Source organism: Rhipicephalus sanguineus, chromosome 8 (assembly GCF_013339695.2).
Source record: "Rhipicephalus sanguineus isolate Rsan-2018 chromosome 8, BIME_Rsan_1.4, whole genome shotgun sequence".
NCBI lineage: Eukaryota > Metazoa > Arthropoda > Arachnida > Ixodida > Ixodidae > Rhipicephalus > Rhipicephalus sanguineus.
This window is the reverse complement of record NC_051183.1, coordinates 46,328,987-46,345,726: the sequence shown is the minus strand read 5'-3', so window position 1 is coordinate 46,345,726 and position 16,740 is coordinate 46,328,987. Positions and strand designations below refer to the sequence as shown.

General features: G+C 44.6%; 1 protein-coding gene across 1 annotated transcript in view; it reads right to left on the bottom strand.

Moving 5' to 3' along the window:
- LOC119401807 (atlastin-2) overlaps nt 1-16,740 on the bottom strand; it is a 234,553-nt gene that overhangs the window by 69,985 nt on the left and 147,828 nt on the right. The gene's annotated exons all lie outside the window — the stretch shown is intronic.

Here is a 16,740-nt window from a genome sequence, read left to right as displayed (position 1 = left end):
GATGTTTCTAAAGCAAAACGAAAAGACTCCAGCTGCTTAACGAAAGACGCCAGATGTTTTCTAAAGCAATGGTTTTCTAAACAATGAAAATTCACAGCGTACATGTAAAATTAAAGTGAGCTGCAAGTCGTCATAAGTTCATAACTCATCGAACCTTTAGTATAAACGCGCCCGAGCTCACGTCGGTGATGATGTACTGGGCAGAATTGACGGAAGATTCACGGTTTACCAATGAACCTCCGCAGCTTCGCCCACTCATCATCATTCACTCCGTGGATATGCTGTGATTTTTTTACATTCTCCTTTACCCACCTCCCTAAGAAATTTAAAAGAGTAATTATCTATTGCCTTCAAGCTGTAAAAACTAGCTCTCGCTATTCCAACATTGAGTAGCCTCCAGAGAAGCCAACCGAAAGCGCATCTTCGCCGAGTATAAACAAAGTATTGCTTCACTGAGACGAAGAGATTTCAGTTGAACCTCATTGTTAATGAATTTCAACGATCTGTACGCAATCTGCCCAGGGAACTCTTTAAAATAAATGTGGAATTTTGAAAGTTTATCACTCACTTCTTTTCTGAGCAGTCACGTTGCTCACTATTTCATAGTTTGCTCACCACACTGCATAATTCATAATTGCTAAGTATAACGAACCAAAATACATTCTGAGGTTGTACAGCTAAGGAGGGTCCCAAATATGCAGCCTTTGAAGGCTGTGGTTTGTGGCACCACCGATGGAAAGGGTGTTTTTTCTTCAAATTTAATTGAGGTCAATGTATGTCATCATTACAACACTACTGTTATAACCAACAAATAATGCGCCCTGTGTTTCTCCTAACTTTATTTTCGGTTTTATTCATTTCGTTTTCTCCATCGAACAGATGGCTCGGTAAAGAAGCCCCAAAAGGTTTAGCTTCGTTATTATTGCTTCGAAATAACAAACAGGATGGATGTTTCATACAAACGAAATATTTGTTCGTTGGGAATCACATGCGATTCTCAATCTACGCATCCCCCACCCCCCAAGTGCGAGAAATAGTCTAGCTCAACACCTATTTGTAGCGCGCAGGATAAGGACAAGGACAAAAGAAAGGCACACTCGATATACACATCGCTGTGTTGTGTCGAGTGTGCCTTTTTTGTGTCCTTCTCCTTAGCCTGCTCTACAGTTAAGTGTTGTGCACTAACAACAAGGCCAAACTGCCGGCCTCATCGTTATTCTAGCTCCTTTAATAAATAATTTTGTAAGGTCCCAAACTGCCGCCCATGGATTACAACGGGTAACATCAGGCAAGACTAGGCAAAGTTTCGTTAGAAGATAACTGCTGTGTGTTTTGTAATCACAGAAAGTGCACGAATCCCTTTCTGCTTTAATCATTCTCTTCGCTGTATTTTGGATCTTAGGAAAACGTATGGTCCTACAACTTGAATTATATCGTTATATTCAAAATGTTCTAAGCTCCACCATTTCAGACATTTTAGCATAATCTTTTTTTGTTTACAATAACGTCAACCTTCTCCCTGTCTTCTTTTTGCTTTCCAAATAAGAATGTTTCACACTTTCCGCTACTAACTTTGTGTCATCTGCATATTCTGAGTTGGCCACGTTCTTTCCACAAACTTTTAGTCAAATATTGGAAGCTTTACATGCACGATTTGTGAGCTTTACATGCACGATTTGCTGCTCCTGTGATCTTCTTAGTCATGCCGAAAAGAAAGACACACATGAATCTGTCGATTCCTCAGTGGACACTTAAGTCACCGTGCTACAGAATAAGCAAAGAGACCGTGTCCTGCGAGCGCTCAGAGATATTCGGGAATAGTAGAGCTACGTTCAACTGCTGGCGCCTTTGTGTCATCCTAAACAATAACATTTCTTCTTTTCCAGTCGTTCAATAAGTCGCGCACGTCTTCCTTTCAAAATATTTGCCTTTATGTAAAAATTTATTGCGCTTATATTTACAATATTGGAGGCCTAAAACATAGTTTTGCCTGCCTATTTGTGGCGACTTTCTAGTCGTCACAAATTTTAATGCCTAAAAATTGTGCATGTATTAGTCACATTACAGCAAAAAGAGACTTTTTTAACGGTAAGCAAATGGCAGTGGACCCTGATCGTATTCACTATTCAATGTTGCCACACATATTCCCTGCATCAACAGAGACTCTAGTTAAATTGTTCAATAGAATATGGGAAGAATATTGCCAGAACAATAGAAAAGTGCAATAGTCGTGCTATTTTTAAAATCCCTTAAAGTCCTCGTATCTCCCAGCAGCTATAAAACGATTGCTTTAATAAGTTGCCTGACAAAAATTAAGGCAGCTTCGTACTGATGGTGCCAAGACTAGGAAGAGCGGAGATGGGAGGCATTCAATGTTTCTATTTATTTTTCTCTTTCTTTATCTTTTTCTAATTCCCTCTGTTTTTCCTATCTCTTCTTTTTGACTGTTTCTTTCTTTCTCTCACCATCCATTTCTTGTATTTTTCGCTCTTTCTACCTTTTTCCTTCTCTCTCTTTCTCTATTTCTCCCTTCCTCTTTCTTTCTGGCTTTGCTCTCTATCTTTGTGTTTCCTTCTATCTCGTTGTTTCTTTCTCTATATTTCTTTCTCTCTTGATCTGTTTTTTTCTATCTCTTTTTGTGTCTGTTTCTTTCGATCTCTCTCTGCCTATTTTTTTCCATCTCTTTCTCAGTCTTTCTTTCCTCCTCACCCTCCCTTCCTTTCCTCACCCCCTTGCTATACTATTCTGTTCAAGGGTTTTCTTATCTATCTTTCTCTTTCTCTCTTTCTTTTTGTTGGGCTAACTGTTGCCTTCTTCATACTTAGTCGGCCAGTCGTGAGTAGTTGGATTTGCAAAATATTTGTGGCACGTACCCGTTTATGGTAATGAGTAGTGAGATTTACGCAATTTCTCTGGCACATATCCATTTATGATGATAATAGTTTTTTGGTTAGCCGGACAAGGAACGATTTGCTAAACAGCCGCGCTGTTTAAGCATAAGAAGCCATAGTAAATTTTATATTGGCATTATCACCTAATTCAAGAAACTTATTAGACATGCATCAATGTACATACAAGGGCTGTTCGACCACTGGCAACTTTGTCCTATTCGAGTGTTACATACGAGTAGCATTTCTTCATTAGCAGCACTGTCTGGCAGTCTTTTTGGATTTAGAGAAGGCTATCATACAACATGGAGACGCGGAATTTCACAAGATCACGCTAGCCTGGGAATTCATTGAAAAATGCTGCATTGTCTTGCCAATTTCCGGCCTAATCGAACATTTCTGGTGCGTTTAACAACGATACTCATACGAAAATTTGTCCAGAAAAATAGTGTACTGTAAGGTTGTGTTCTTAGCACTACCGTGTTCAAAGTCATAGTGAACTAAATTTTACCAACGTCACACCCCCCACAGTGCTGCACTCCGTACACGTTGAAGGCCTTCATATCGCATGTCATGAATCCAAGGTATCATTCTCTGAGAGACAACACGAAATTTCAGTCAATAAGCTGACGCACTGGGTGGACCAAAATGGTTTTCGCTTCTCCCCACAAAAAACTGTTGATACTCTGGTTATCATGTACTAGAATAATTCCCTAGTGACGCGTCCAGGAGAGAGGGACAATAGGCTGGTTGAAGCAAACGCCAGTAGATGCCACTGGTGGCGTTGCTGCGCCTTCTTCTAGTCACCGAGCCGCTTCGGGCCGCTTTAGGAAGGTTCAGACGCGCTTTGTGGCTTGCTGCCTCGTGTGTATGCCATGCCACGTTATACTTTCAACCTCGTAGTACTTGTGAAAAAAATAACGGTGGAGGACTTGTTTTTTTTTAAAGAAACCACAGTCTCGTTGCACGCCGTGAAAGGGGGTAAGGGAACACCGGAATAATTTTGTTTCGCTGTAGTTCTGTAACCGAACACAAAGTACAAAGTTTTTTCACCGTCAATATGCGTCCGTCGAGGCCGCTATATAATTGGACGCCTTCTGTTATAGCAACGCAGCAGATACGATGCTGCGTACTTTTGTGTAGTTTGTGATGAACACGCGATTGAAATGTGATAGATATTGCGCCATAGAAGAAAAACAGGCACAGATATGCTGGGTTGGTGCAATGGATGATAAAAAAAAAAACTGCGAATACATTCTACTGAGGCGATGTCTCGAACTGCAATGAATCCGCCGGTCTGCAGCCTTTACGCTAGCAGACGACGTTGTCGATACTTGTGTGTTTAAGTGATTTTCAGGAACTTTCTTTACACTGTACTATATTAAATGCAGTGTTCTTGTGCTGCAAACAAAGAATCCGGCGCATAATGAATGCCAACAAACGCGGCGCACGTCAAACGCACCGGGAGACAGCGGCCCGTCTACTAGAAAAAGGCGCAGTGGCGGCACTTGGTGGCGTCTAGAAAAACGGGCACACGCGCTCTTCCCGACGCGTCACTAGAAAATTATTTAGTACACTATAGTTCTGATTACGCAAAAAATAGGATTTTACCATCGCCCACTTATTAAATTAAACAATGTCGCAACGCCAGTAAAACAAGAATATGCATTTCTTGGAATTACATTTGAGCAACTCAACTTTCTGGAACCCATATGCAAACTAAAAACTAAGGCAAATAGAACACTCAACCTCGTCAAGTTGTCAAATAAGCACTGGCGTTCCGATTGACTATGATTTCTACGTATCTACCAATCAGTTGTGCGCAGCGTTTTAGATTTCGGCTGCGTTTTTTTACGGCTGAGCACGAGATCGATATATTCGCCATTTTGACTTTGCGCACAATCTCGGTCTGCGGTTCTGCAATGGAGCTTACAGAATATCACCTGTGCAATGTCTGTACGTAGACTGCAACGAGCCCCCTCTGTGTCATCAAAGAGTATTACTAACACAGTCCCATGTTTTAGGAACAAGGTCATCCCCTGAACACACAATGCCGTGAACCATGCCCTCTCGTTTGTTTCCTTCCGTGTTTAGTCTGGTCTCGCCAGGTTGTCATACTGATATTCAAAGCGAAGCCTGTGCTTCCCTTTTTCTCTCTTGTTTGCCGCACATTATATCTGATCTGACAGGAACAGTGTTTCGCGTTGTCGTCACGAGACGAGTGTTTTGTCCACCCGGCGGCGGTCGTCACCTCGTGATCTCATGACCACAGCCACCTCGTGGCTGTCGTCACGAGATGATTGTTATGTCTATCTACTAGTACCACAATGGAAAACGCGGATGCAAAAACGCTCGCAAAAAATGAGGGTGCGGCATTAGTTTTCCACCGACGCTTGCCTGTGCCCGTCGCTTTGTTGGCTGTTTCTTCGCCGCTTGCATTTCCCTTGAGTCTGTTGCGGAGCACAAGTTCGCTCCAATAAACTTTGTTTGCTGAACGAACCCTGCGTTATTTTGGCTACGTGACAATAAGCCACGACGTTGCCACGAAGTGTAACTCACGCGCATTACCTAAACAAGCGGCACTTAATCAAGCCACCTATCTCCCGTTTAGACGAATACAGTCGCACGTATGTCATCTCCGAACAAGCACTTCATGTCACACAGAGACCGCGGAGACTGCCGCCATGGTTTGAAATGGGACAGCTTGGCGAATTTTCATTAAGCCATCTAAACAAAAAAGACACCCCACCACAACACATAATTCAAGAATTCCGTGCTCTTCAAAATAAATGTGGCGATTACGCAAAATTTTACACAGACGGCTCAAAAACAGTAAACAACGTGGGTATTGTAATCGTGACAGGGGAAAGTGCCGTTAGTGTGAGAGCACCTCACTGTATTTCTACTTTTAAAGCTCATGTTTATGCCTTGTTTGAAGAAGTTGGAAAAGCCATTGCTGGCAAACGCAAGAAAGTTATCATAAACCTAGACTCATTAAGTGCCCTAAAAGCTCGAGATATCAAATCCAAGTGTCAGCAATTAGTTGGCGACATTTTCAACATAATGTTAGAAGTAGCGAGGTAGTTTCTATCCGTTTCTGCTGGGTTCCAGGCAATGTTTTGGTTATCTGGCAAAGAAAAAGCAGATAGATGCACCGCTATGGTAACACACAAAACACTTACAAAAAAAATTCGGCAGATCCCGCGTACCGTGGGAGTCGATGTTATGCGAAGCATGCGGCGGGGAGGTTACTGTGGCGTAACTTTTTTACTGGGCGACACGTTACAAAATGACGCTAAAGATTTGTATAAATTTTATAAGCACACATATATATGTTGAAGAGCCGCATATGTGTTACATAACCAGTTGTTTACGGTTGGGTAACGTTGCCAATGGCAACGTGGGTATTACCAACACCGGAAGCGGTAAGCTGATATGTAGTGCTTATATGTGTACAGAGAACGCACGCACGTTTCACGAACCTGTGTGCATGTGTGCAAGCAGTTCTTGACAGTTCTTGAACAGGGGCATCATCACCGTGATCAGTGAGCACCAGCAGCTGGTGATGACTTGTTATAGGATCCGGTCGTGATCGTGGTGACGAGGGGTCCATGTGTAGTGAAGTATGTCGTATAGTAGAGCTGTTGGAATTCGTGGATGCCTCGGTCATTTCGTCGAGAAATCGTCTGTCGACAGAGCCAGCGACATGTCGGAACCTGAAGCCACCCTTCACGTTGGTGAGCATAGGCGTGCGCAAGGTTCCCCTTCAGGGGGGGGGGGGAAGGTTTGTTGCAGCCCTCCCCCCTTCCAATTATGTCAGTGTATGGCGCTGACATTGCCCCCCTCCGTGTCGCAGCGCCCCCCCTCCCTATTATCTCAGTGTGGGGGGCTGACTATGCGCCCCCCCCCCTCTTAGGTGAATAAGGGGGCGGCCGCACCCCCCCCCCCCCTGCCCCCCTGTGCGCACGCCTATGTTGGTGAGGTATAGGCTGTCGTGGCTGGTAGGCCTGGATAGTGCTACGTAGACCAACATCAGTGGATGGTGTTTGTCGTATTCGTAGACTACGTGGGCGTATGTTGCCTTCGTAGCCTGGTCTACAAAGCGGCTGTCAATCAATCTGGCATCATCCTCGGTCTGCATGAGGCCATCGCCCAGCCTCGTAAGAAATGAAGAGGGCACTGCGTCGTTCTGGCGGACTAAGTGCACTTTACGGTGCGATGATCTGAATATCATATGTAACTTTCGTTAATGCATTCCTCCGGGGTCGAGCAATGCTTCAATATAGCATGCTGAATCATAGGAATACAAACCTATTGTTTATTAGACTGCTATAAAAGCGGAGCCAACACTGGAACTACAGACGTTAATCTGATATGACGCCTGTATCGTAGGAGTACACATCGTAGGGGTATCATGTAGTGTTCATTGCTTTTTTGTAAAATTAGATAGCCAGCACCACAACCACAATTGACGTTGCACCGATATTACGCCTGCGTAGGCAGTTTTTCCAAACCAGTTTATAGACCTGGCGTGGCTCAGTGGTAGAATACCTGATTGCCACGCAGAATGCTTTGGGTTGGATTCCTACTGGGATCCTAATTTTCACACTTTCGAATCGTTTAGTCAACGCTGCCGATGTTGGTTTTCCTTAATGCTCTAGCATTTTAGTTACCAATGTCTGTTCTCGCCGTTCCTGGGTAGATATAAACTGTCAATCACCTGTGGCGCATACCCGTACACCGCGGCCCGTGGTAAACGGGTATGTGCCACACGTGTCTAGTGGAAAGGGTTTGACGACGTACACGACAGGATTTTACCGTTATTCATGTCATGACCCGGCAATCATATTCGTCAAATCATCTTACCCTCCCATGCAAATTTTGGGCTACACCAAGTTAAGGAGGCGATCATGAGAGCACCCCGACGTAGGCGGCTAGATAGATAGATAGATAGATAGATAGATAGATAGATAGATAGATAGATAGATAGATAGATAGATAGATAGATAGATAGATAGATAGATAGATAGATAGATAGATAGATAGATAGATAGATAGATAGATAGATAGATACGTAGATAGAAACGCTCAAAGTGCCACAGGTTCGCTAAGAAATGCTTCGCATTTAAAAAATCGAGAAAGCTTGCACCAAGTCGAGCAATGCTTGGCACAGTGAAGCATGGGCCGGTTCCAGCTCGTACTAGCAGCTCAATGGGCGCGTTAATCACCTGTCCCCGTATCCCATACTGCCCGTAACCATGAGTGAGACGCTGAATGTTCATGAACGGTATCCTCGGTGACACCGTTTGCTCTTCGGCCTCGTCTAGTCGGGGTAGTGTTATAGGCTTGACCAGATGCGTGAAGCAATTAGTGACACTAAGTTTAGGAACGGCACCACGCACAACCGTGTCCTCGCACGTCCGGCGCAACTTCAGTTCACCGTGGTCGTTCCCTTCCACGAACATTTCTCGAAGAACTCAATAGGAATTGGCGCGCAGTTGTTGCAACGCACGGAGCTGATTGAAGTTAAATTTGCGGCAAACCAAAGCCTATCATACACCTTGCATAAATGTCCAAACTCGAGCTCCGGAAACTCACTAGCAAAGCTGGCGTTGGCTCCATCGGTGCTCGCACGGACTATTCGCCGCTCGTAAACGGCTCGACTGGCACCGGGTTGACTGCTCATGGTTCGTTCCCTCGCAGTTTACCGCTCATTCTCGCCCCGAGCATAGTCTGGATGTACCCGCCACCATCGCCGCTGCTTCGTTGGCCAAGAAGATTGGATCGCTATGTTCTCTTTCGGCGACACGTTGATCCACGCGATAAGGAGCGTCTTCTTAGCGTGTACGAAACTTCCTCTGGCGGCCCGAGGCCGGAACTACCTCGGCACGACGAGTGTGCGGCTCCTTTATAGCGATTCCGAATACACGCACATGCGCTGTAGCTAAATTTATGAATTGTTCTATAGCGCAAATGGTTGCAAGGCGGCACTAACTTTAATCTAGGCGCCGTCTCTACACAGCTGCTGCGCGGGGCCTCAGCTGTCGCAGCGAGGTTTTCGCCAGACGACAGCCGTTCTCATGATTTGACTGACAGCTTCACTGGTAAAATAAAAATTCCTCTGAAAGACAGCCAGAGAACAATTCGTGTAGCGGTGGTAGCAAAATGGCAGCAACGGTGGAACTCATGCGCAACTAACAAGCTCAATCTGGTGAAGCACATAATTGGTGAAGGGAAGACCAACCGCCACCAGTTATGGTTTATTGAAGTTATATTATGCCGACTTAGGACTGAGGCAAGCACACCTGACACTCAGCTTCTTGCTCACAAATTAAGAACAACCGACAATAGAACAATACAGAGTCGTTAGAGATTATACACATCCTAATAGCATACACCGATATAGCAACGCAGTGACAAAAATATTCCAGTGAATGATGCAAAGAACACAAGCATTTACAACCTTCACTGATACTATGATCTCATCCTTTCGTACCCGTGCCTGACGTGATCAAGCTTTTAATAAAATGCGGCCCTTTAAATAAGCTTTGAAACTGCATCATTTGGCAGCTCATAACCTAACACCTTGTCACTGCCGCCGCTTAGCCTCAGCTGCTTATGGCCCATGAAAAAGCCGAATTAACATTGAGTGCCGAGGTCTGAATGTAGCCGCACAGCTACCGGTGAAGGCGCTTGGAGCTGCAGAGAACAGGATTGTGCATTATGTATTTCCTGTATCAAAGCCTTGGGTAATTTCAAGAACTGAGGCTGCCAGTTCCGATAATGAAGTTCCGGCGAGGCGGGAGCCTAAAAAAGGACACTAAAGCACTAGCAGTATGCATCAAAGAAAGCTAGCAGTAGTGAATAGGGTGACGTTCATTACGAAAACGCAAAAGACGTGTGTTGCATTGCAAGTAAGAGATGTGTTGAAAACTCAATAGCAAGCTATAAAAATTTACCGTATTTATTATATAAACAAGATAAAGTATTATTATTCATTTTAGAAGGATAAAGGCTACGTGCTAATTCATGCCTGTCTTCCTACTTCTCAACAGAAATAACATTTCTGATAGAATAATAGAGAAAACACAAAACGCTTGTGAAATATTCACCGACGCAGTACACAACATCGGGCCGATATTGGTTTTATGGCGGCTATGCGAGGCCTAATCTCGGCCCGGTGTCGCCGGCAGTGAGGGCTGAGGCGTGGAATTTGGACTGCAATACTGGGCCGGTTTTGTCGCGCGACATCCGATGTTGGGTTTTCATCGGCACTATTGGACCTGGTTTGCAGTTTTTGAGCATATGTCGGCTGAGTCGTTGTCTATCACCGGATAAAATTGGGCCACTTTAGCCGTTCTTCAGCCGACGTTGGCTGAGCCGTTGGCTTTCAGCGGCTAATATTGGGCCCATATTGCCGTCCTTCAGAAAGTGTAGAGCTCAGTCACGGTCTTTCGCCGGGAATATTTCGCCCTTTCAGCCACCCGTCTGCCTTCGACCTGACAGTTGATTCAATCGACATAAGAAAAACCGAAATTCAATTCATTTATCCTATGTATCGTGAGACGTTGAGCGTCCTACGTACGCGTTTCATTGCCGGAACATCACGCGTGTGCGCTTATGAGTAGTTTTGTTCATGTGATTTTTTTCCTGAAACACTGAATACACTAGAAATGCAATATAGTATGAGGCGCTTGAAAGACTGCCGCCCTAAGCTGCAGAAAGCCGCTACATGAATTGGTGTACTATCACAAATAGGAAAGTGCATGTATTGTATTGTGCTAATGCAGCATGTACGATTCGGGTTGCGATGTATCGCCGACTGAATAGTTTGCATTCTCTTGTTAGTTCCTGCTATGAAAATGACTAACAGTTATTACTAACACAGTCACTTTTCCACCCAAAAAGGTGGCCTTCAGAAGAATGACTGCGTCGCATTAGATTAGCACACCATTGTCGGAGGCTGAGCCGCGCTCCGGAGAAGGGAGAATTAGCATTTTTTTTCGTCGTCTTCAATCTCTATCCCTCCCCCCTCCCACCCACCCCCCAGTCGTTCGATGCCATTGTCGCGAAACTCCCTTGACCAGTCGGCGTACGGTGGCCGTCCCGATGGAGGGACAAACGCTGTTGCGGGAGCAGGTTTTTACGTTCCGGCCAGCAAAATTCGCTAATGTGTTGGCGCAAAGTCAAAATCATGTCCGAGACGGATACACGGCAGGATTCCGGCACTGTTTTTGGCGGAGTTCACCGCAGCGGGCAACCGGTGTCTCCGTGCTTTCATATTGAACTCACTCCCCTCGTATAAGGCCACGTGTTGACTGTCTTATCTCTCATCAGATTTGTGTTCTCTTCTAATCGCGCATTTGCTACTGACCATCCTTTTCTGTGTCTTCTGTTACTATGCTGTGCTTGAATTTTTTTACAGCGAAAGCTGTTATGAGATCATTTCACCGGCCGTTTTTGGCGCCGTAGTTGTCTGCCGCCGCCGCCACCGCCGCCGCCGCTGCCGCCGCCGCCGCCGCTGCCGCCGCCGCCGCCGCCGCCGCTGCCGCCGCCGCCGCCGCCGCCGCCGGTGTCCGTAACCAGTATCGCTCGAAATAAGAAAAAAAAAACTAAATAAGAAAAAAATTCCAGGATGGAACGAGGTTCGAACCTGGACCCTCTGCGTGGGAGCTCAGTATTCAACCTCTGAGCCATGCCGGTTTTTTTTTTCTTTATTACCTGGCTTTTGTACAAAAAACAGGGCACTAACACTAGTTGCTATAAAATCACCCAAAGTACACTGTACATGCGGTGACTCTGCAGTCAACCAGCATCATGCTGGTATCGTCAGATTAAAATTCGCGTAAGGTCATGAGCGGCTCTACTCTTGAGAGCCACTCGGGTGGTTCCGGTGACGCCTTATGTGTTTCCAAAAACCAATGCATACTTTCCCTGAAATATGCTCGCGCAGGCCGCGCATCCTTATCAAAGTGATAGCCTGCCATACGTAATCGCCACAAGGAGTGGAGGCCCAGGAGCATAATTGCGTCGAAAGGAACGCCATCTTCATTTTCTACGCTCAAAAACCGGATTCCATACGGGTCCAGAGGAAATTCTTTTTTGACAGATCGCTGCAAAACATCCCAAAAATAAACCGCTTCCCAACAATGTAAAAAAACATGATCAATTGTTTCTGGACATTTACAAATTAAACAATGAGTGCCCCACGGTAAAAAGCATCCCTTCTTTTCCAAAAAAGCTTTAACTGGCAACGTGGCTGAATGTAGTTTAAAGAAAAAGGTTTTTGTTCCAGGCTGCACCTGCATTTTTTTACCTCTTTTTAAAACGTTTCTACCTGGGCCTCCACTGTACAAGGATCTGTACAAAGGCACTGGAAATACCATCTCACACAAAGCAAAATAAAGCTCTTTTCTCTTCACATTTGAAAGGTACTCTGCTGAAAAACGTACCGTAAGAAATTTTACACTGGTCACTATTTCTTTAAAGTAAGCACCGATTCCTCCAGCACACTGCTCCCCGAGTATGTCGTGTCAATGAGCCATGCCGGTGCCTAAAACTGCTTCGCAAAAAGGTCCTGTACAGGCTTCATGTCGGGAAGGAACCACATTGGCATATGCAATATAGCGTGGTAGAAGAGTAAAATAAGCACCAATAGTCGCACAACGCGAATTCTGTAATCAGGCGTCCCACAATGCGAATTGCGCAACGAGTAGGTTGTTGAATGCTTCCAACCCATTACAAAGGGCTCTGCCATAATTCTTCATCGTCATCAGGCACAGCATCAACAATGTGCGCATAATGCCTTACATGCGTTTAGCAGGTACCACGGCTCTCCATAGAATGACGAAAAATGGCACAGTGCCTGCTGCCCTACTTCTCAAAAATTACAATAATTTATAGCGTAGTGGGTTCCTCGCAAGCGCGCTTGTATTGGTTGCCAGGGATGCCCATAAGCGCATGATCCATTTGCTAGGGGTCTCAGTAAAATTACAATGATTTAGAGCGTAGTGGGCTCCTCGCAAGTGCACTTGTATTGGTTGCCAAGGAAGCCCATAAGCGCATGATCCATTTCCTCGGGGTCTCAGTAAAGTTCTTCGCCCCCCTCCCACCCGTCCCTCTTCCACGTCAACGTATGTTATACAGCATGACGGGAGAGGGAAATAGCGACCGGCGTCACCCAGTGGAAATTACATAACTGGTGGGCCGTTTAAACTTCCAACCCATTACAAGGGCTGAGCCATAATTCTTCATCGTCATCAGTCGTCGCGTCAACAAAGTGCGCATAATTCCTTACAGACGTGTAGCTGGTGCCTCGCTTCTCCGCAGAATGACGAATAATGGCTTAGTAGGTGCTTCCCAACTTCACAAAAATTGTGATTTATGGCGTAGTGGGTACCTTTCTAGAACACTTGTATTGTAGTCCCAAGAGAGCTTACAACGGGCTTAGAAACGCCGCTCTTCCAGCTTTCGCTGTGACTGTGCTGCGGGTTCAGCGCAGGCCTGGCGTTTTTTTTTCGCTGGTGTTCTTACCGATCCAACGGGCACACGTGACTTTGCATGCACGATTCCTTTCCGTTACATCTCACAGCTGCAACGTGTGATTTACGTTCTGATTTACGCTCATCATACAGTGTCGTCGTGCAATACCAATTTCGGGGGTATATCAAGCGAGCGAAATAACCGCGAGGGCACCATGAGCATGGCATGTAAATCATGTCGTACATGACTTGCATATCATGATTTTCACGTTACCACATCTTATTTACATTCGTCTTACAGTGTCGTCGCACAATACCAATTTTGGTGTTATCGAGCGAGCGAAATGGGCGCAACGGCACCATAAGCATTGCATATAAATCATATCGTACATGACTTGCATGCAATGATTTTCGCGTTAGCTCCTTTGATTTACGTTCATCATACAGTCTCGTCGCGTAATACCAATTTTGGTGTATATCAAGCGAGCGAAACGACCGCGAGAGCACCATGAGCGTGGCATATAAATCATGTCGTACATGACTTGCAAGTCACGCTTTCCACGTTACCACCACTTATTTACGTTCATGATATGGTCTCGTCGTGTAATACCAATTTTGGTGTTTGTGTCATGCGAGCGAAACGGCGGCGAGGGCACCATGAGCATTGCATGTGAGTCATGTCATACATGACTTGTATGTCATGATTTTCCCGTTACCACCTCTGATTTACGTGCATCATACGGTCTTGTAGCGCAATACCAATTTTGGTGTATATCAAGCAAGCGAAATGGCCGCGAGGGCACCATGAGCGTTGCATGTAAAGCGTGTTGTACATGACTTGCATGTTGTGATTTTCCCGTTTACCACTTCTGATTTACCTTTATCATACAATCTCGTCACGTAATACCAATATTAGTGTGTATGAAGCGAGCGAAACGGCCACGAGGGCACCACGAGCGTTGCATGTATATCATGTCGTACATGACTTCCATATCATGATTTTCCCGTTACCAACTCTGATGTACGTTTTTCATACAGTCTTGTCGCGTAATACCAATTTTTGTGTATATCAAGCGAGCGAAATAGCCGCGAGGGCACTATGAGCTTGGCATGTAAATCATGTCGTACATGAATTGTATATCATGATTTTCCCGTTACCATCTCTGATTTACGTTCATCATATAGTCTCGTCACGTAATAGCGCTATTGGTGTATATCAAGCGAGCGAAATGGCCGCACGGGCACCATGAGCGTTGCATGTAAATCATGCCGTACATGACTTGCATATCACGATTTTCGTGTTACCACCTCTGATTTACGTTCACCGTAAAGATTGGTCGCGAAATACCAATTTTGATGTATATAAAGCCAGTGATACGGCCGCGAGTGCACCATGAGCGCGGCATGTAAATTATGTCGTACATGACGTGCATGTCATGATTTTCATGTTACCATGTGTCATTTATATTCGTCATACAGAAGTGTCTCTCCATACCAGTTTTGGTATGTAGCCATTCATGGTATGCATCCAATGCACTTTAGGACCTGACACTTATGTTCGTTGTACACTCTTGTCACGCCATACCAACTTTGGTATTTTTCAATTAACGAAGAGGCCCAAGACCGTGGCATGTAAGTCATGCTGTTCATGACATACATGTCATAATTTTCATGATTTGACCAGTCATGTATTTTCGCCATACGGCCGCGTTATGTCATATTAATTTTGGTATAAATCCCATTAACGAAACGGCTAGGAAAGTTCAAAGTCGTAGGCGTCTATATAGATAGATAGATACGCTTCAAATCACAGAAGTTCGGTAAGCAATGCTTCACATTTAAAAGAGTGCAAATATCTGCATAATGCCGTCGTAAAAGGCTGGTATCCAAAGAGCTGTCGTATTGCAGGCCTGTTGCGTAAGCCGTTGCAACGGCGTTCTGCTTACTTCCCCGTTCCGCTTATGCAATGTCGTCTCCCTCCCCCTTTCTATCAACTGGCGTTCCTTCGGCTTTGATCGCCGAAGTAGAATTTCCGGTTAGCTATGCGTTGTTGCAATTTTATAGTTCAAGGTGGTCGAGAATATGTCAAAGTCCACCATTAGCGACAACACTAAGTCATGTCGCTAATCAAACTCTGATTATGTTTCGCCAAACACAATATGATTTTAATTTGTAGTATGATCATTCTCTACGTAATCGTTTATTTAAAATTAAACTGCTGCACTATAATCATGTATTCCATCGCTATTTCCCATAATTATGTTTCAGCCATACAATCTGGTTCGGCATCGGCCTGTTAACAGCCGCTCTTTTCTTAACTGTCCTCTCTGACCTTTGTACTCGTCCAACCAGCAACACTGTTACACCTATTCATACCTCTCGCATGGGCCTATACACCTTCGTTGTCTGGCATGCTGACAGAAAAAAAAAGCGTGTGATATCTTACTGTTAAATGGGAAAATATCAAATTTATCTGATCCCGACGTATGCTAAGCGCTTTACAACCGTCCAGAGCAATTTATTTGTGATTCCATTCAAGTATTTAAAACTCAGCTAGTATTTCAGCATGAACACGCATCCGCATGGCTTTTCAGAGGTGCTAAATTATACTGAGATATTTCAGTGATGTTTTTAGTAGCTACAAGCTATGGTCACCCAGGATAAATGTTCTCATATAATGCTTGCTTTTTTGATGCTTTTTCGTGTCTATTACCATGTCTTTAAATATTATCTCTTTTTTTATACTTACTGTTCTGATAGCTTTCAACACAAATGAAAATACATGAAGACCATGTTTGTTACTGCTCTACGTGCGACAGCTCCATCCCACGGTAAATATACCCCTTCATCCTACCATAGTACTTTATTTGCCTTTTCAGATGCCCGTATTTTAAGCAAGGCAGGCCATTTGCAACATTGAATTGATAAAAACAGGACTAATATATTGAAACATCTACTACATTACACTTCACACAACTGCGCATGTGTCTAATCATCTGTTTTTTATCAGCTTTCTTGTCCAATCTCTCTACTAGGGTTGTTTACTTCACGAGCGTAGGCTTGGGCATGTCGGTCATCCACTTTACCAAGAAGTAGTAAAGTAGTTGGCTTCGCGTTTGCCGGAAGCACCATTTACACGTTTCTACTTGGCACGGAACATCGGGTGCTGAGACATGCGTGCGGCATGTGCACCAGCAGTAGGGACAAAGTGCAATATCCCAAAACAAAATTTCGGTGCTTTCATAAAAACATTCATTACAAGGCCGGCCTCAGGAAGAAAAGAAAAACGATTCGTGTTGGATATTCTAGGCACATTAAAACGGCAGCTACTTCTTAGCCTTCGTGGTATATAAAATTGCACCGTAATCAGC